Genomic DNA, 22,027 nt, shown 5'->3' on the forward strand with positions numbered 1-22,027 from the left:
CCAGCATCTCCACTGTAAACACCCCTAACTTATTAGATGTTCTTCTGCTGATTCCAATTTCTTTTGCTGGTATTACCACCCCAAACCCTGTCACTCCTGTTTTAGGTTCCTTCGCACCATCCGTATAAATGTGAGTATAATCACTATACTTTTCCATCATATGACAGTTAAATGCATTTACCAAATCTGTTTTATATCTTTCTTTCCTTTTTACCTCTAACAAATGCCAGTCTATGTCAGGCCATACAAGCTTCCATGGAGCTACAACCGGATAAACTACTGAAGGACTTATCCTCAGATCAAATACTCCACATTCTTTCGCGATATCATTCCCTACCCGACTAAAGGTATCCCTCTGAAACCTCCCATTTTCCCAGCACTCCTGCAACACTCCTTTAGTAGGGTGAGAATCATTGTGCCCCTGCAAGTTAGCCCAGTAGTTTGCCATCAGTTGCATCCTTCTTAGTTCCAAAGGCATTATTCCCATTTCTGCCTGTAGGGCTGATACTGGTGACGTTTTAAAAGCCCCACTGCACACTCTCAAGGCCTGAGCCTGAATCACATCCAGTTTCCTTATAAGAGACCTAGCTGCTGATCCATATACTATATTTCCATAATCCAATACAGATCTCACTAAAGCCACATACATTCTCTTCAAAGCTAAACAACTTGCTCCCCATTCCCTACCAGTCAAACATCTCATCACATTTATTATTTTTTTACGTTTCTCCTCAACTTTCCTGATATGGTCTGCCCATGTTAATCGTGAATCAAATATAACTCCCAGAAATTTAAATGATGCAACCCTTTCTAATTCAACCCCATACATTCTTAACTTCTTCCCTACGTCAACCCTTTTCCTGGTAAAAAATACAGTTTGAGTTTTATCTACTGAAAATCTACATCCCCAGTCATAACCCCACTCCACCACTTCATCAATTGCTTCTTGTAGTTTCCTGATTATATGGTCCATGTTCCTGCCTCTTTTCCACAAGGCCCCATCATCCGCAAACAGTGACCTACCTATATCCACTGGTACCTTTGTGAAGACATCATTGATCATAATGATGAAAAGTAACGGGCTAATCACACTACCTTGAGGTGTGCCATTTTCCACTATGTACTGTTTTGATAATTCTGATCCAATCCGAACTTGAATTTTTCTACCAAACAAAAAATCTTTAATCCAATTAAAAACTCTCCCACCAACCCCCACCTTGTGCAGTTTAATTAATAATCCTTCCTTCCACATCATATCATAGGCTTTTTCAATGTCAAAGAACACTGCCACTACTGACTCTCTATTTGCCTGAGCCTTCCTTATTTCAGTCTCTAACATAATCACTGAGTCCATGGAATTCCTTCCCTTTCTAAAACCACTCTGATAACTTGCCAGCATTCCCCTTTTCTCAAGCTCATATGATAACCTTTCTGTTATCATCCTTTCCATTATCTTACATATACTTGATGTTAATGCAATTGGTCTGTAGCTAGTGGGTTTTGACAGATCCTTGCCAGGCTTCCTTATTGGAATTACTACTGCTTCTTTCCATGCACTTGGTGATCTTCCCTCCTCCCACACTCTGTTATAAAAATGCAGCAACTTCAAGAGCACTCCTTCTCCTAGATTTTTTAGCATCACAGAGCATATCAGATCTTTCCCTGGGGAGGTTGGTCTCGATCTCTTTATTGCTCTCACCATTTCTGCTGATCAATTATATCATCTGTTCCTTCCCTCCTGCTTAACACACTTGGTTTTTGGCTCATTATTCTTTCTCTTCTTCTTCTCCCTTCTTCAGACAAATTTTCTGAACTGTGTATCAGTACAAATGACTTGGCCATGACCTCAGCCTTATCCCTACTGGACACTGCAGTTTCCTCCTCAGATATCACTACTGGATATTCCCATTCCCTTCTATCTCCTCCCATCCTCTTAATCATTCCCCATATCTCTCCCACAGGTGTTGTTCTTCCTACCTTGTCGCAAAAACTCCTCCAACTTGCCCTTTTAGCTTGACGTATAGTTCTTCTCACCACTGCCTGTGCTTTCTCATATTGAACCAAATGCTGCATATTATGGGTTCTTTTAACTAGCCTGAATGCTCTATTTCTGTTTTTTACAGCCTGACAACATTCCTCTGTCCACCATGGTACCAGTTTTCTATTCATCCTATTTTTACTCCTAGGTATAGATCCCTCTGCTGCCATGATAATTGCTGAAGTCACCTGACTGTTTAATTCATCTATATTTCCAGAAATGTCAATCTTTGTCAATACTTCTTCACTCAACTTCTGGAACTTCCCCCAATCTGCTTTTCCAAACACCCACTTTGGGGTTCTGCCACCTGGTCTTACTTCAACTCTTTCACCCACTGAACACAAAACTGGGTAGTGATCACTGCCTACAGTCCAAACTCCCCAGTTACTAATGCCAGCCAAGGTATTAGACACTAACGTAATATCTAACACTGACTCAGTTCCTGTTGTTATATCTATCCTTGTGCCGCTACCATCATTCATACACACCAAATCCCTTTCTTCCATCAAATCTTCAATTACCTTTCCATTTGGATCCGTAATCTGATCCCCCCATATTGTGCTATGAGCATTGAAATCTACACACCACACTACTTTATGTCTGTTTTGTCCTTGTATCTTTAATAGGCTGTCCAAATCCAACCTTTTACATGGATTGTAGTAGTTAATTATAACCACTCCCTCCCCTCTCTCCCACACTTCCACCACTATGTATTCCTGATCATCTCCTTTTTCCAGTACCCTATATGGTATACCTTGCTTGATTAACATAGCACAACCCCCTCCTCCCCCTAGATTTCTATCTTTCCTTATCATTGTATACCCATATACCACAAAGTCTAAAGTTGGTTTCAACCAAGTTTCCTGAATACACACTACATCCGGTTTTACAACCATTTCTTTAATAAAGTGCTTGAATTCCTGGCTATTGGCCAGTAAGCTTCTTGCATTCCATTGTAAAAGAATCACCATAATTAGTATTAACCAACACATGACACTTCCTGGCTTGACTGATTACTGAGGTTCTCCCTCAATTCCTCCCATGTCAGTCCTAATAACCCTAAATGGTTTACTGCTGCTTTTACCACCAGCTGAATTTTGTCACTTTTTGACTTTATCTCAGCCGTACTATTAATCACTCCTGCAATGAATGTCACTAGAGCCTTTTTGTCTACATAAATCCTGTCATTTGTTCTTTGTTGCATCTCTCGTATCCCTATTGCTCCCTGTTCATTAGGAGCATTATTCTGTTCTCTTGACATTCTTACAGCTTCTGCATAAGAGTGAAAAGAAAGATCACTTATTTCTTGAATTTTAGTCTCCTGTCTCACAACCTCACACCCACTATATGCAACATTATGAGCTCCTCCACAATTGCAGCATTTTGGTTGAACTCCTGTTCCGCACTTTCCATATTCATGATCACCCCCACATCTAGCACATCTCCTCTGCCTTTTACAGTTTTTAGCCACGTGTGCAAACCTTTGACAATTATAGCACCTCGATGGCTTTAGCACATACACCCTTACTGGGTAACTCATGAAACCCAGGAACACCTTCCTTGGCACTCTTTCTTCTTCAAATTTATACTCATTGGTATCCCCATGATCACTCCTTTACAACCACTGTTTTGTGCTCCCACCCTCCCAGTGTATTCCACCTTGCATTTTCCTATCTCTTTTAGCTTGAGTGCTTTCTCAAGTTGTTCCTCATTCGCACATCTTACCAATAAGTTGCCATCATTAAGGACTTTTGCAAATACTATTTCCCCACCTTATTTGTCAGAGTTGTTGTTAGCACAAACGGGTTAATTCTCTTCATATGTCCCTGAGCCTTCTCATTAAACCTAATTATGACAACACTTCCTCTCTGAGCTTGTTCATCTTCCTCACTTTCAGAGCTTTCTCCACTATCATTTCTTATTCTTTTATTCCCTTTGTCTTGGTTTTTATTCATCCAGCCCCTCACTACCTCCTCATTCCCTTTATTTCTCCCTTCACAATAATCCACCTCTCCCCAGCTGCCTACCTCTGGTCCCAAGTCTCTATCCCTCTCCTTCTCCACTTTCTTTCCCTCAACCCCGCCTCTTATCTTGTCCACCATTACCAGACCCACACAACCCCCTCCTAGCAATTTCCATTCCTTCCCCACTCTCTTTCCCTCAACAGGTTCCAAACCACATTCACGCATCAAGCAAAACACAGCCACTCCCTCCACCCAATTCTCTTCCACTCATTGCCAGCACAGGTGCTCAGTGAAGCAATTGCCTATTTATGCCTGGTTTCACCAATTTAGAGGTGGCTACATTGAGAGCACCTGATGCCATAAACAAGGCTGTTAGAGATGAAGGTGAATGTCAGCCTCACCTTGAAGAGCTACTTAGGGCCCTGGATTTTGGATAAGGGCAGGGATGTAGGGACAGGCATTACATACTTTCAATAATATATCTATGGCATAGGTATTCAACTCCTTCTCATACTCTTGACAATACAGTTTAGATTAAATTGTTTTTCAATATACACCCTGGAAATATTAACTGTCTTTATATATGCAGGCTTATAGACAGATACCAAGGTCCAACCAGATGGAAGTCACAGGGAGATAAATGACTGCAAGTCATTAATAAGATAGACAAAACTTGGGAAGGTAAAAAGAATTTGCAGGCAGCCAGACAAATTTACTAAAGGTAAGCTGTTTAACTAAGGTAACAGACTCCCGATTCCATGAATGAAGCAAATGAAGGATTATTACTTGATGTTAAACAGGTGAATTTGAAACAAATACAATTGAAAGTGGATTTTCAACAATCTAAGTGGCATATCTGATTTTTCTGGGGTGGGGGGGTACAATGCAAAGCAGAGAGATGACTGAGTTACTGGTGGACAGTGGTGTCCCCATAGGAATAATAACCTGGATTTGGAAATAGAGGGAAGCATAGTCAAAGTACCAAATGATGCTATGTTATAAGTATATTATTAACTATAAATTATCAGAAAATTGCAGGAGGAAATGAATGAATTAAACTGTGGAGATGCAAACTAACATGACAATTGTATTTCAGTATACCTTATCAATAGAGATTAACAGGGAACTATCAGGAGATAAATGGGCAAAGAGGTTTAAGGGCCTAAAAGCTATTAAAATAAGTGTAAAGAGCAATTAGAAAGGAAATCAGATATAAGGATTTATCATCAAGAGTTTGAAATACTGCAGAAAGAAGTGTTACTCCTGTTATAGAACATTGAAAAGCTACAGCACAATATAGGTCCTTTGGCCCACAATGTTGTGCCGAACACGTACTTACTTTAGAAATCACCTAAGGTTACCCATAGCCCTCTATTTTTCTAAGCTCTGTGTACCTATCAAGAATTCTCTTAAAAGACCCTATCGTATCCACCTCCACCACCATCGCCGGCAGCCCATTCCACGCACTCACCAGTCTCTGCGTAAAAAAGCTTACCCCTAACATCTCCTCTGTACCTACTTCCAAACACCTTAAAACTGTGCCCTCTCGTGTAAGCCATTTCAGCCATGGGAAAAAGTTATGGAGTGTGCCAATCTCAGTAATAGAAAGCCCATTACTGCATTTCATATTAACGGTTTAATGCCCACAATTTCTGAAACTGGAGTTCAGGAGTCAAGTATACAGGTGTCCCCCGCTTTTCGAACGTTTGCTTTACGAAACCTCACTGTTACGAAAGACCTACATTAGTACCCTGTTTTTGCTTTCAGAAGGTGTTTTCACTGTTACGAAGAAAGGCAGCGCGCAATGAAAAAAAAATCAGCGCGTGATAAAAGGCAGCGCGTGCCCCAAGCAGCTGCTCTCCCCCGGATTCGGAACGGCATTGCTGAAACATGTTGCATTGAGCAGCCGTTAGCAAGATGAGTTCTAAAGTGTCGGAAAAGCCTGAAAGAGTAAGGGTGTTACACTTAGCGTAAAACTAGACATAATTAAGCGTTTCAATCGTGGTGAACGAAGCAAGGACAAAGTGAGATGGCTTGTAGAAGTTGACGAAGATGAATTTGAAGAGGTTTTGGCACCCCATGACCAAGAACTGATAGATGAAGAGCTGATGCAATTGGAAGAGGAAAGGATAACAATCGAAACCGAATGCAGAAAGTGAAGCAACTGCGTGAGATTTTCGCTGCAATGATAAAGTACAACTTTAATCTTGAAAGGGTACGTAGGTTTAGGGGATATTTGCAGGATGGTTTGAGTGCTTACAAACAACTGTATGATAGAAAAATGCGTGAGGCTCAGCAGTCAAGCAAGCCTTCCACATCAGCCACAGCAGACGATGAACCTCGACCTTCGACATTGAGGCAGGCAGTCATAGGAGAAGATGAGCTGCCTGCCCTGATCGACGATGAGATGACACCCACGTGTCTCACCACCCCAACACCCGGGCCCCGGACAGATAATGTACCGATTCGCAACAAAGCAGCGGTAGCCGGGAGGCATACAGCACATCTTTAAGAAAAATGCCGAAATAAACATGCTAATTAATTAGGTGCCGCCGACATGTAATTGTCAGCCCAGGTCAGTGCCGATTTCCGATTGCATCGCTTCTGATCTGGACCGACAATTACGTGCCGGCCGGCACCTAATTAATTAGCATGTTTATTTCGGCTTTTTTCTTAACGATGTGCTGTGTACCTCCCGGCTATGCTGCGTTCTTCGTGGCAATATATCGGGTCGGCGGCCCGGAGGGTGGGGGCCACTGCACCACCCAGCCTGCAACAACTCAGTCTAACACACCATCATCAGTGTGCTCGGCACTGTTTTCCCAATTCCGGTAAGTGAAACTACAGTGTACATACATTATTTCTACTTTATATAGGCTGTGTATTTTTACATGTTATTTGGTAGATTTGGCAGATTCATAGTTTAAAGGTTACTGGAGAGCGTGTTTTTGCCAACAGCGCTTGCGTGAGATTTTCTGCCGAGAGCACTTGCGTGAGATTTTCGCTACGGAGATCTGTGCAGGCAATCATTGTAGAGAAATATTTCTACTTTATACAGGCTGTGTATTTATCATATCATTCCTGCTTTTACTATATGTTACTGTTATTTTAGGTTTTATGTGTTATTTGGCATGATTTGGTAGGTTGTTTTTGGGTCTGCGAACGCTCACAAAATTTTCCCATATAAATAAATGGTAATTGCTTCTTCACTTTACGACATTTCGGTTTACAAACCGTTTTATAGGAAACCTCTACCTTCGGGTGGCGGGGGAAACCTGTATACAGGTTTGGTCAATTTTGAGTTGTTCCAAAGACGTGAAAGAAGGCAGCAAGGATCAATTTCAGGTAACGACAATGGCAAACAGGTCCATTAAAAGTGGCCTCCCAGGCATTCACAATTTTTACTCTGAGATAATACATCATTTTGCAAGATCTGTGTGTTACTGCCAAGGCCACTGTTTACTGTCCAGCATTAACTGTCCATGAGAAGCTGAAAGTGAGTTGTCTTCATGAACAATGTTAGTTCTTCCGATGAATGGATTAAGCCCACAGTGTTGTTGGGCAGGGAGTTCCTGCATTTAGATCAGGCAACGATGAAAGATGGGTGATATATTCCTAAATCAGGTGGGTTCCCTTCCATCTGCTGCTTTTTTCCTTCTTGGTGTTTGAGGTCGGAGTTTTACATCGAGACATCAGGGAAGATGAGGGAAGTAACTGCAGTACTTTTTATAGATGGTACACATGACATTACTATGTACTGGTGGTGGAGTGAATGAATGCTGAGAAAGATGATGGGATGCATTGTTCAGAATAATGTTGAGTGGCTTCAGTGTTGTTAGAGCCTGCACTCACCAGGGCAAGCACACAATTATTGCATGACACCCCTTCTTTGTGCATGTGGATGAGAGAAAAGCTTTGTGGCGTCAGGAGGGCGATCTCACACCACAAATGACCCCATTAGACAGATCAAACTCCAGAAAACTGGAGTGAAAGCAAATCATCCTTGATTCTGCATTGGGTTGGTCCTGCTTTTAGTATACAGGATATTCTCAACCCACCCCAGATATTCTCTCTTCTCCCCTCTCCCATTGGGCAGAAGATGCAGAAACCTGAAAGTATGTATTACCAGGCTGAAGTACAACTTCTACCCCACTGTTATTAAACTCAGAAGTGGATTACTTGTAAGATAAGATGGATCCTTGGCCTTGCAATCTACCTCATTGTGATCCTGCACTTTATCGTTTACCTACCCTGCACTTTTTTGGTAGGTTTTACACTTTATTCTGCAATGTAACTGTTTTACCTTATTCCGGCTCAATGTACTGTCACAATTTAATCTGTATAAACAGTGTGCAAAACAAGCTTTTCACTGTATCTTGTACATGAGACAATAATAAACCAATACCTGGGTAATTTTCCAGTCAGGTATATGCCACTACAGTCACTTGGCTTGGCTGGAGGCTCAATAGTTCTGGTGTGTAGATCTTCAGAACTACAGCTGAAATGTTGTTTCATACCATCACCTTAGCAATACAAGATTCAAAATTCAAAATTCATTTATTATCAAAGAATGTATAACTTCGAGATCTGCTTGCTCACAGGTAGCCACAAATCAAGAAACCCAAAAGAACCAAATTAAAGAAAAAAGAATAAAAATAAAAGACCAACACCCAATGTACCAAAAAAAATTAAAACCATGCAAACATTTGAAGCGAACAACAGCATTCTGAACCAAAAATGAGTCCTCCAATCTGAACACCAGAACAGCCCAGAGTAGGCCCAAAGCCTCGCTTATCAGTTCATCATACTGATGGGCATGGAGCACAGCAGCCGGGGCAGTCTTCATAGCCTCAGCACTATGGAGATGACCAACGCGGAGAACGAACGAAATCTGCTCTCGTCCCAACCGCACCCTTGTCTTTTCAGTCATCTGGGTCAGCATTTAAATCAACCCAACAATGGAACAGCAAAAGGCTCCGCACCCTGGAGAGAGGAGTGAAATCGGCTCTCCCCTCCGATCTGTGCCAGCGTTTATATTGCCTAAACAGCGTAAAGTACCTCACGTAACTGTAAAAGGCTCTGAGCCTAGACCACACTGCCCAACGACTCACTCTGGGCCCAGTCCAAAGCCACTCTCGAGCTCTTCAAAAGAGTTCACGCCCAGAGCAGTCCAACCTCACACCCGGGCCAGTTGAACAAGCATTGGAACTTCTCTGCCCGAGCCCTGACTCCTCCCAGAGCGATCCAAACTCGCTCCCAGGACATTGGAACTCTACCTGCAACAATTGTGCAACACACCATCTTGGCTCCTCCCCCAAACTTACCGCACCATCGCTTGCCCCTTGTTTGCCCCGCTAATTTAACACAACTTACCTCAGAAAATTGCGGGAAGATGGCGGCGTAACGCAGCTCGCAGCGGCCACTCCGGTGGTAATATCTGTTATTTGTCAAGTAGGGTGCTGTGCACAATCCTGATTTGATGGAGATGGACGTGAGAGCATGAAGGAACATCTGGTGAAACTTCTGAAATGCCTGCTTCGCTGCTGCTGTTACTGTGTGATCCAGAATCTCCGGAGGGAAAGGCCCCGAGTCCTCAGCTTTGCTTGTGGCTCGGCAGCCGGGGTGGGGTCGAAGTACTTGGCAGATGATGGTGCTCGAAGAGGCTGTGTCAGAGGGGCTAGTCAGAGGCTCGAAGTTTTCGGACGAACTCAGAGTCCACTGCGGTCGGGTGCTTCCAATGGTGCTGCATCGGCGAGTTGGCGGCGCTTGGAGGTTCATGGCGGGGAGAGTTCCTCCATTCCGCCGCCTGCATAGGATGATGAATCTATCGGGACTTTGAGACTTTTTTTTTACCTTGCCCATGGTCTGCTCTTTATCAAATTACGGTATTGCTTTGCACTGTTGTAACGATGTGTTATAATTATGTGGTTTTGTCAGTTTTAGTCTTGGTTTGTCCTGTGTTATTCTTGTGATATCATTCTGGAGGAACATTGTATCATTTTTTAATGCATGCATTTCTAAATGACAATAAATGAAAACTGAACTGAACTGAACTGAAAAGGTATTTTTAGTGATGTTTTTAATTGGATTTCTTAGCTTTTTGACTACCAGAGAGCTGTCACACACGTTTGGTGGCACCATCTTAACTGGAAGTTCCAGTCTTTCCTTGATATCACAAGGAAAGAATAGAATTGGCTGAAAAAGTCAGGCTTCTGTGAATGCAGAGATCTCAGGAGGAAGCCAAGATGGACAAAGAAATTCTGACTGAGCATACAGCTGAATGCATCATTATCATTAGCAAACATATCTTGGGCCATACCATCACAGAGGATAAGGACATCTCTGGAGCCTGCCCCCATCAGCTTTTTAATTTTCCACCGTCATTGAAGAGTAGGCATTGTAGAATGTGGTGGTTGTAGATCTCTTGATCTTGCCTATTGTTTGTTACTTTTAATAGAAGTTTACAAAATTATCGAAGACATAGACGAGGTAAACAATCAAAATCTTTTAACCAGGGCAGAAATGTCAATTACTAAGGACATATGTTTAAGGTGACAGGGGAAAGTTTAAAGGAGACATGCAAGGCAAGTTTATTTTTCTACACAGAGAGTGATGGATGCCTGGAAAAGGCTGCCAGGGGTAGTGTGAAAGCAGATATGATTGTAGCATTTAAGAAGCTTTTACATAGACACATGAATATGTAGGGAATGGTGGGGCATGGATAATGTGCAGACAAAAGAGATTTAGTTTAATTTGGTATCCTGTTCCTGTGCTGCTCTGTTCGATGTTTTGCTGTTTATCAGATGTGTGCCCTGTGCTGCAGCTTCAACCAGTTTGGCAGCGCATTGTTTTCACATATAACTTGTGCAGCCAGTACTGATCCCCTGGGGAAGTGAGCACTGCACAAGGTTACAGCTTGTGCTGGTGTGCATTTCTCTGCCTCACTGATGTCCAGTTTGAGACGCAAGGTCCGTCCTGAGTGTATCCCATTTAGCACAATTACAGTGCCACACAAGGCAGAGGTTTTGTACGATGTGGCGGTCACCAGGTCCAATGTTACAGTGAACAAGTGTGGCTGCTGCTGGAGATCGATTACTGAGGATGAGGTCATGGAGGCTGGTTCAAATCCATCTGGCCACAGATCCACTCTGGCTGTTCTGCCCTTCACAGCTCTGTTAGCCTGTAAGTGGGGTTACTAGCCAGTCTTGCTGATGGACAGTGCAGTCTGTACATTCTCAGCCCTTGCTACTTTCAATGCTCTTCCATGTGTTGTTCAATATGGAGAAGGAATAACTCATCAGTTGAGGGAGGGTGCTAGGTGGTAATTGTTACTTGCCCGTGTTCCACCTGATGCTATGACTCATTGTTCGGGACTTTCAGGGCCACCGCCTCCCTCATATGAACTGCTGTGCCACTCCCTGTGGTAGACAGGAGGTGTGTCAGGAGGTGCAGTACCCAAGGTTTGTGATGGATTTGTTTACACAATCAGTGTGGTTTGGTACTACTCTACTCTCACAACATTCATAAATGTGTGACTATCCACAACACATGCACAATCGGTAAGCTCACTGATAACACCACCACTGTAGATAGAATCTCAGAAGGCAATAAGGTGACCTACAGGAACAAGAGAGATCAGCTCGTTGAGTGGTGTCACGACAATAACCTTGAACTCAACATCAGCAAGTCAAATGAACTATGACTATGGGTTCAGGAAGGGAAAGTCAGAAAAACACACACTGGCCCTCAGTGAAGGGTCAGTGCTAGAAAGGGTGAGCAGCTTCGAGTTTCTGGGTGTCACCATCTTAGAGAATCTATCCTATGCTCAACACCAAACACTCATACAAAGTAATGTACGGCGGAGAGCTTTCTGACTTGTTGCATCGCAGCCTGGTATGCAGCCTCCAATGCACAGGATTGCAGGAGACTCCAGAGGGTTCAGAGTCAGGTTTAATATCGCTAGCATATGTCGTGAAATTCATTGTTTAGTGGCAGCAGTGCATTGGTTCCTTCAGGTTGTTATAGCCAGGGGGGTGGTAATGGGGACAAACTCCCACTACCTATTAAATGTTCCCAATGGCGTGCACCTCAAGTAGCCTCTGACAACCAAGTCCAGCTCCTGGCCTCACATGTGGCTTAGCTACTAAACCCGACGGAACCGTTTCTACCAACAGGAGAAGGGGCAAAGGCGGGTTACTGGTGCCTTAAAACCTGTCATTTCTGGCAGATGTGGCTCGTTAGCTGTGGTTGGCTGCTTATCTAGGAGAAGGAAAACTCTGAGCTCAAACCTCCACTGCTTTGTGGCTAGACCCATTCATGGGGAAGGCTTCGGGAGTAAACTCTGAGAGAAATATCCAGAGCTGGAGTCCCTAAGGCAGTCCTACAATGAGTTCAATGCTGACTGGCAACTCCTGCGATGCTGCTGGGGCCAAATTGTATCAGTCTCTGCCGTTCCTTTGGGCTCATCTGATGTGTGGAGAGGGGCAGCTTGCTACATAGGCAACAGCTTGTTCTCCATATTGTACTGTCCAGCTGGCCCGCAATATCAATGGTCAATTCTGCCCAATGGAGGTCCTCACATTGCAATACATAATAATAACTATAAAATACAATAAATATATAAAAGAAAATTAAATAAGTAGTGCAAAAAGAGAGGGTAAAATACTGAGCAACACTCACAAAATGCTGCCTGGCCTGCTGTGTTCCACCAGCATTTTGTGTGTGTTGCTTGAATTTCCAGCATCTGCAGATTTTCTCATGTTTGCAGGAAAATACTGAGGTAGTGTTAATAAGTTCATTGTCAATTCAGAAATTTGAAGGCAGAGGGGAAGAAGCTGTTTCTGAAATGTTGAGTGTGTGCCTTCAGACTCCTGTATCTCTTTCTTGATGGTAGCAATGAGAAAAGGGCATGTCCTAGGCGATGGCGGTCACTAATGATGGCTTCTTGAGGCATCAACTTTTGAAAGCATCCTGAATGCTGGGGAGGCTAGTGCCTGTAATGGAGCTAGCTGAGTTTATAACTTTCCGCAACTATTTCTGATCCTGTGCAGTGGTCCCTCCATACCACACAGTGATGCAGCCAGTTAGAATGCTCCACAGTACATCTGTAGAAATTTGTAAGTGTTCTTGGTGACATACCAATTCTCCTCAAACTCCTAATGAAGTATAGCCGCCTTCTTTGCAATTGCATCGATCTGTTACATAATCTGTTGGGCTATATGTAGATCCTCAGAGATGTTGACACTAAGAACTTGAAACTGCTCACCCTTTCCACTGCTGATCCCTTGATGAAGAATGGTGCTTATTCCCTCGACTCCCCCTTCCTAAAGTCCACAATCAGTTCCTTCGTCTTCCTGACATTGAATGCGAGGTTGCTGCTGCAACACCACTCATTCAGCTGATCTACCTCGCTCCTGTGTGCTTCCTTGTCACCATCTGAAATTCTGCCAACAATAGTTGTGTCATCAGCACATTTATAGATGTCATTTCAGCTGTGCCTAGCCACATAATCATGGGTGTAGAAGGAGTAGAGCAGGGGTTAAGCTCACACCCCAGAGGTGTGCCAGCATTGACTGTCAGGGAGGAGGAGATGTTATTTCCAATCCACACAGACTTGGTCCCCAGTGAGAAAGCTAAGGGAGGTACAGAGGCCCAGATTTTGGACTGTGTTGATTAGAACTGAGGGTTGAACGCTGAGCAGTAGCCTGACATAGGTATTACTATTGTCCATGTGATCCAAGGCCGAGGGGAGATTTAATCCACTGTGGACCTATTGTGGCGGTAGGCAAGATGCAGCAGGTCCAGGCAACACACATCAAAGTTGCTGGTGAACGCAGCAGGCCAGGCAGCATCTGTAGGAAGAGGTGCAGTCGACGTTTCAGGCCGAGACCCTTCGTCAGGACTAACTGAAGGTTCAGTGCTTCAGTTAGTCCTGACGAAGGGTCTCAGCCTGAAACGTCGACTGCACCTCTTCCTACAGATGCTGCCTGGCCTGCTGCATTCACCAGCAACTTTGATGTGTGTTGCTTGAATTTCCAGCATCTGCAGAATTCCTGTTGTTTGCAGCAGGTCCAGGTCCTTTATAGGCAAGAGTTGGTTCTGGCCATGACCAACCTCTCAAAGCACTTCATTGTAGTAGACGTGAGTGCCACTGCGTGATAGTCATTGAGGCAGATCACCCTGCTCTTCTTGGGCACAGGTATGATAGTCACCCTTTCGAAGTAAGTGGCAAATAATATCTGCAGCTGTGAGAGACTGAAGATGTCCTTGAACATTGCTGGCGCAGGGTTTCAGAGCCCTACCAGGTACACTTATGCCTTGTGCGGGCTCACCCTCTTGAAAGATGTTCCGATGTTGGCTGCAGGGATTCACACAAGTGTAGTTTTATTCTCCCTTTCAAAGCATGCCTAAAAGGCATTGAGTTAATCTAGGGGTAAAGCATCACAGCCAATCATGATGTTAGGTTTTGCTTTGTAGTAAGTGATGGCCTGCAAACCCCGCCAGAGCGGACCTGCATCTAATTCCGTCTCTAAGCTCAGCCAGAATTGGTTTTGTCCGCCCTGGGTTATAGACTCAGCCAGTTCCATCACGGGCACAACCCTCTCCAGTGAGGACATCCTCAAGAGGTACTGCCTCAGGAAGGGAACATGCATCATTAAGGACCCCCATCATCTGGGACATGCCCTCTTCTTGTTACTGCCATCAGGGAGGAGGTACAAGAGCCTGAAGGCTCATACTCAGTGGTTTAGGAACACCTGCTTTCCTTCCACCATCAAATTCCTGAACAGTCCATCAACGCTACTATATTATTTCTTTCTTTAGCAGTATTTTTAGATTTATAAATGTTTATATCTTGGCACTGTACTGCTGCAAAACTACAGATTTCATGTTCTGTCAGTGAATCTGATTCTGAGGTTTGATTCTGTCAACATGACCAAGTTAGGCTGCCACTGTCATATCTGTGTGATGGTTCTTCCAACTGAGACAACACTCCCCAAATAGTTTGTGGGGAGAAGTAGGCTGGGTACAAATTTGGCGCCCGAGCCACTGGAAGGTGGTCTGTCAGATGTTGTGCTGTCTTGATACTCGGGCTGCGGTTGTGGTAGGGCTGAGTGGCTTGCTCAGCAACTTCAAAGGACACTTAAGAGTAGACCACATCCTGATGTGAAAATTTGGTCTCCACAACATATTATTAATCCCCTCACAAATACTGGTTAAAAATTGTTTGAAGCATGCATTTTCTGACCGAGCATCTTCCACCTGGCCACTAACTGTTGAAGGGGCTCTGGGAGGCCACCAAATAAAATGCAGGTAAATGTACTCTACATATAGTACGGCAAAGGGCTTTCTTGTCCCACCGCGCTGCCTTGGATCATCTCTTCTCAGCTCACAGATCCTTCTTCCATTCCCTTCCCTCCCAGGACGTGCCTGAGGACCACTGACCAATGCTGGAGTGTCCACCAGACACTCTGGAAGAGTGACAGATGCCTGCAGCTGACAGCTACTGTTAGGGAGGGCTGAAATCTAGCCTAGGCAAGAATACCACTCCCTACAGGTCACAGGCTGAAACTTGCCACTACTTCAGTGCCTCAGCTCATTGCTAACTTGTTCTAGATGCCTGGCGTGAGGACAGGGCAGCAATTCAAGTGATGCTTTGCCAAGGATAATATCTGGAAAGAAGTGAATAAACTGCGATGAGAGAGTGGGTAAAATTGGATATGTTCCCTACGAATGACAAGGTCACGGAATGCTCTGCTTGAAGTATTTACAATAATCGCAGGAATTAGCAGGATATGTTAGGAATGATATCTCCTTCCAATGGATAATGCAGGAACATAATTTTAAAATGGGATTGAAGCCAGTTGGAAACTAATCCTGAAGTTCTTATCTGTAAAATGTATTGGGAAAATGTAGAATGCCCGTTCCAAAAAGTCTCATGGACCATTTAAATCATTACAGCAAAATGTAATCACTTTCTTGGGAGTCGTGAAGAAGATGCAGAGGACAATGACGACAGGATTATGTAACCAACACCTCAGTTAACAGAATGACATTCATTCACTTTACAGGCCAATTACTGTGCATAAAATGGATTCCACAGTTGTTTACATAATAGTAACCTCTCCAAAACAGCTCTTTGCACGAAAGCCTTCTGAGAGATGTGAAGCAGAGATCTGCTCAGGAATAAAATTAAAAGCTAACACAGCCAATCCCAGCCTGACCCAGGAGTTCTAGTCATTTAGAGACACAGTGTGGAATAGGCCCTGCCAGCACTTCGAGCCGCGCTATTTAGCAATTCCCGATTTAACCCGAGCCTAATCATGGGGTAATTTACAATGAACAATTAATCTACTAATTGGTACGTATTTGGACTGTGGGAGGAAACCAGAGCAGCTGGAGAAAACCCACACATTCTACGGGGAGGACAGACAAACTCCTTATAGAGGAAGCCAGGATGTCCCGAACTGTAATGTTGTCAGACTAACTGTGGCCCCCCCACTCCCCCCTTTAACCTTTGTGATACTTAATCCAGCCTGTATTGGATGCAAAGGCTCTGGTTAGGTAGCCAGGTTGAAATCTATGAAATATAACTGACGCTCTTTTATTTCCACTTCTTGTTCCCTATGTAAATTGGGTATCTGAACAAATAAAAATTTAATATTGAGATGCAATGATGTCATAAGTGGTCACTCTTCCACACTCAGTGGACAGGAGACTGATATTAGTTTATTATTTCACATAAGCTTTTGTTTTGCATGCCATCTAGACAGATCATTTCAATCATAAGGTTGTAAAAATAAGAAGGAATAATATAGCTTTACAGTCAGGGAAAATGCAGTTCACGCAGGCAAATAAAGTGCGATGGCAATGACAGGGTAGATCAGGAGATCAAGAATTCAGGAGCTCATCAAGATATCATAAAGTGATGTCTTTCATCAGTACAAGCTTCAGCAGCATGCAGGCAGCACACTCACGGTAGCTCTTGAGGAATGCCATTGGGTGCAGAACACAAAAGCTTTTACCTCGCAATGATTCAAGTAAAAGTGAACTGCTCTTAATGCAGTTACTTCCCTTATCCAGCTGAATTCAAAGCTCCTTAATTCAAATTATACGACAATTGAAAAAAAAATCAGCACATTAAATCCACAGTCAATAGGCTAGTTTGCATTAAATCACTTGATGATTCCATTTTCTTTTACACAAAAGTACCTTGCAAATGATCATAGGTTTGTGAATTGAAACAAGATGTTGTTTAGGCCACCTTTATCACTACAGCTCCCTTAGCTAAAGAAAGACCGAGGCAGGCAACATTAGGGAAAAGGCCTCAAATATATATGCACTTGAAGTATAAGCACTTCCGTGCAGTAAAATAATGGTCAGTTTAAAGTACCTTTACGTCTGTCATTTTTAAAAGAAAAACATCTGCTGCCTCAAAGTCAATGTATTTATAATTCCTTTGCAAGCATGCTCATCCTGCTGATGTCTAGTATCTCGTCTGCCCTCTGCTGTCCTCGACCACTCTCTTGCTTCCACTGCACTGTGAGATGCAATAGTTGCAGCACCATTCTGCAGTGCTCACCTCAACCACTGCTGTGTTGACAATAATGCATCCTTGCTCTTAACTTTCCACATTGGCAAATGCAGTGGTGAGAAACTGTAGCTTCACCCACCAACACAAACTTCTAACTCCATGGCACCTTCTCGAATTGGAAGATGTCTTGTAGCATTCAACAAAACAGGATAGGGAGGTATAGACGGAGGAGGCTTCAGGAGAGAATAAGGGAACTATCTGTGGAGGGAAATGGGCAGTCAATATTTCAGGTCAAGACCCTTCAACTGGACTGATAGAGGAGAGGAAAGGGGAAGGAGTAAAGCAAGAGCTATCAAGAAATAGGTGGATCCAGGTGAGAAAAGCAGATAGGCACAGGGAGGAGGGGAGAGTGGAAGATGATGATGGGTGGAGGTGACAAAGCATTGCAGCTGATGGAATCTTGCAGGGAAGGAAAGTGGAACATGGTATCAGTGAGGGAGGTGGGAACAGTGCACAAGTGGAGTGGGTGGTGGAGGGGAACGTAGCAAGGTAATGATGGTCTAGGATGGGTGTAGGAAGAACTGGGTAAATCAGGAGGAGAGAGGAAAGTGTCAGAGGGTGAGCAGTTTGGGGAAATAAGTAAAATACACTCAACCAAGAAAGTGGTGAGCATTCACCACCCCAGACATTATGTCCAATAGGTGGTGAAAGGCTCTGGGGGGATCAGGTGAAGCCATTTGGCACAAAAGTGCTCATCCCTTATCTGTACACAGACATGGTATTTAAGTGTCCAATTAAATCTGAGAGCTTTAGGCAGGGAATAAAGGAAGGACAAGCATAGAATTAGATAGAAAACAATTGAAACAATATTGAGGAGAGAGGTAAAAGCATGTAGACCTTTAACTTGTAAACACGAGGAATTCTGCAGATGCTGGAAATTCAAGATTTCCAAATTCCATCCTGACGAAGGGTCTCGGCCTGAAACGTTGACTGTACCTCTTCCTAGAGATGCTGCCTGGCCTGCTGCGTTCACCAGCAACTTTGATGTGTGTTGCCAGACCTTTAACTTGTCTTAGTTTTGACACAGTTCAGTTAAAGTTACATCACAACCCTGGTAAATTACATTAGAAATGAAATAGGCACATGAAATCCTCAGTCGCCTATTTCTTTTGGACCAAAGACCACATTTTGAATGGAACATTAAACACTAAATACTTCCAGCATTATTTCCACTGAACACACGCTTCACATGTTTACTTTTGTCTGAGACTGACCTTTCATAAATCTTCAAAAGTCTTTTAAATTGGATTTCCTTTTCATTATTAAAAGGCCTGAACAACAGTAAAGGTAATAAGAGTCCATGTTCTTTCAGTCCCTCTCATCACTTTAACTGTTCCAACTATTTTATTCAAATGATATTTTGAGAAAAATTTGAAATCTGAAATCATACCCTCATCTTCATTTGGCGTTGACCCACGGAGTGGCCAAACTCACATGATTTCAACTTGTTTGGATTTCTGGGCACAAATTATTTACTAAGGGTTGATATAATGGACTGACTACTTGTTCCCAAAACTGGAAATGATTGGTCAATGGTCTTATTTTTAGGGATCGCTCTCTTCTATCTGAAATGTTAGGCTAAATTCTTGTGGGGAAGGAAATGGATGAGCCTCACTACAAGGTCTATACTCAATGTTTGTAACCACAATGATGTAGGCACCTTGCCAGGATACCATCAGACTTCACAATGCACATTTGCCTCATTGAGGTGAGTGTGCATAATGCTAGGTTTTCCCCCCAAAATCCCCAAGATTACCAGGGCAAAAGTGACAAAGTCAGATTATCAGTAACACATCCCTGCTTTCCCAGGGGTTAAAAAAGAGAGATACTTGTCGCATACAAGGTACTCCCCCCCACCGCTGCCCTGGCCTATCTTTTAGTTACCTACCAAAGGAAACTGGTGACCAAACACACACACACACTTCCAACTGGTACTAAAAAATGCACAGATTTCAATAGGTGACAAATCAGACACCTCTATTGGCATGATTCCTACAACCTTTGAATCTCTAACATTACGAACCATCCTTGAATCTCACTAACACCCCGTGCACTCTTATAGACGCATAATCTATCAAATCACCCCTTCCCATCACACACACCATATTGTACATACAATAAAAGGTTGCACCAACATACATTCACACATTCCTGACATGTCACACATACTACTCCACTAAGAACAATACCTTTAACAAGGAATACGTCAAGATTACCAGTCAAGAGTCTGAAACTTACAATTATAAATGTCCTTTCACTGAACGCAGCAGTTTCCAAGTGGACGCGATTTCCCAGGTTTGCCCCACTGAGATCCCTTGAGCGCTGACCCCTGAAAGGTCAGGCACGACGGCGTTTTAAATCGCATACCCTACCCAGATTAGCCATGAGCCAGCATTATATATAAAATCAACCGCAACATCGATTGCTCGATGTTAAAACATATTCAGGATTACAAGGATCTTGAATTAGACAGAACATATTTATTTCCTGTACCAAAACAGAAATTGCGATTCGATACATTTGAAAGTGTATTGGTTGAAGGGGAAAGGATATTTTACTGATACTAAAGAACGGAAGATCTTTCAGAAGATAAACATACGCACCTCCATCAGCAGATAAATAACGTCTGTTACCAAGCGACCAGATCTAATTACATGATTGATCAGATCCACGGGTTGTGCAGTGAAACCCTACACCAACATGTACATAAATGCAGTGCACCCGGTAGATTATCCAAGAACTTGTACAGGCGGATATCGTCATTCGGTACATTAAACGCACAGAAAATGTAATGTATGTTTTTTAAAGCATGGCACTGATACAGATGTCTTGGAAGTAATTATACTACTCCCACACTCATTCATGTTTTCATCCCCGGGAGCTGTATCTCACCAAACGATAACGTCCCCATTTGTACCGAACTGCCGCTTTGAAGCGACATTATTCTTTTATTAAAAACAGGGGTCAAGACTCCGAGTCCTCCAGCTCCCCCTCTCAATTTCCTACACTATATGATGGTTTTGAAAACAAAATACTGATGCGTTCGCGAGAAAGAGTGCCGAGATTTCTCAGCAGTGTTGGAGAAGTACACAACCCAGTTAAACGCGCCGAGGACCAATACCCCCGCACCGAGTGAATGAGAAGGCATATGGGGGGGGGGGTGACACAGGGATCCGTGCAGAGAAGTCGGAGGCGACAAAGTAACAATAAGCAGACTCTGGCAGCGTCTACTTTAGGTTTAACTGCGCAGTTCCCCTCCCCACTACTACAATGCACAGCCAGCATTGTAAACAAAATTAAATCTTGCCTTGTGCGGACTAGCCCGTGTTACGCAACGCGAACCCCCCTCCTGGGTGACCCGATTGAGCGGAGCTGTCAGCCACTGCTTTCTAAGGCAACACCCCGGTACTTGTATCCCAACCCACCGTAAACAGGATTCCCCCAACCACCCCCCGCCCCCCCAAACCTGGCACCAGTTTCAAACACCCTCCCTTCCCTAAACAAGCAAACGGTGCAAATATGGGGTGGGGAAGCTAAGCACCGATTGAGCCACATCTAGTGCGTACTCCGTTTTTACACACATTACATATACACACATTTGCAGTTTTCTCAATCAGATCTGTGGGAAAGGCGGCGTTTGTACTACTGTGGGGAAACCAGCCATTTCACAACACACACACACACCGAGCAACTGAGTGGGAGAAAAGATCCCTCCCAGGACGAACATTTTAAAAGACTTACTGTATTAAAATAAAAGGCGGTGATTCTTTTAGAAGGTGGCGCTTCTCGGCAAAGGAAGCGAAGCTTGTACAGTTGTGTAGTAATGTCTGTCTTGCAGACAGCTCTCTTGCTCTCTCCACTGGCGCGCTCGCTCTCTCTCCTCTCTCTCTTTCTCTCTCTCACTCCCTGTAAGTGCGTGTGTATGTAACAGAAGCCAAATATGGAGCAGTTGGCTGTGTCTGCAATAGCTTAAGGATTCTACTATATGCAAAGGATGCAAGACAACACACATACTGGCGGGCTGCCAGCAGCCCCAGAGATTAATGTGAGCACATAGCTGTAGAGAACCGGAGCTAGAGGAAAATATGTAAATTAGTATTTTGCAACCGAGCGCTGTTCAACCCACTGGAGAGAAATGTTGGGAGATAGTACATTGTTCCACGCTCCGACACAGAGGCTAAACTTGTAAAAGTCACGTGTACCCTACAACCAAGGAGACTTTTAAAATCCAGTTAAATAATCTGGACCAGGCAGTGCGGTAGGACGCATTGGTAACAATAGCGCAGATTGTAAACTGCCAACTAATTTAACCCATCCTTTGCAAGAGCTTATTGCCCTGAACTCGAAAAACAAACTTAGTGAAATGATATAATAAATAGAAATAATTATAGTACGTTACCAAGAGTAACATTTTAATATAAATATAAACATGGA

At 43.5% G+C, this 22,027-nt stretch overlaps 1 protein-coding gene across 6 annotated transcripts in view; it reads right to left on the minus strand.

The window, feature by feature from the left end:
- atxn1a (ataxin 1a) overlaps positions 1-21,627 on the minus strand; it is a 310,350-nt gene extending 288,723 nt beyond the window's left edge. For all 6 annotated transcript variants that reach the window (XM_072283639.1, XM_072283638.1, XM_072283646.1 and 3 more), the window contains exon 1: positions 21,335-21,627. The gene's annotated coding sequence lies outside the window, so the exon portion shown is untranslated. The remainder of the gene's footprint in view (positions 1-21,334) is intronic.
- Between the last annotated feature and the right edge of the window lie 400 nt (positions 21,628-22,027).

This window comes from Mobula birostris, chromosome 19 (assembly GCF_030028105.1).
Source record: "Mobula birostris isolate sMobBir1 chromosome 19, sMobBir1.hap1, whole genome shotgun sequence".
Classification (NCBI taxonomy): domain Eukaryota; kingdom Metazoa; phylum Chordata; class Chondrichthyes; order Myliobatiformes; family Myliobatidae; genus Mobula; species Mobula birostris.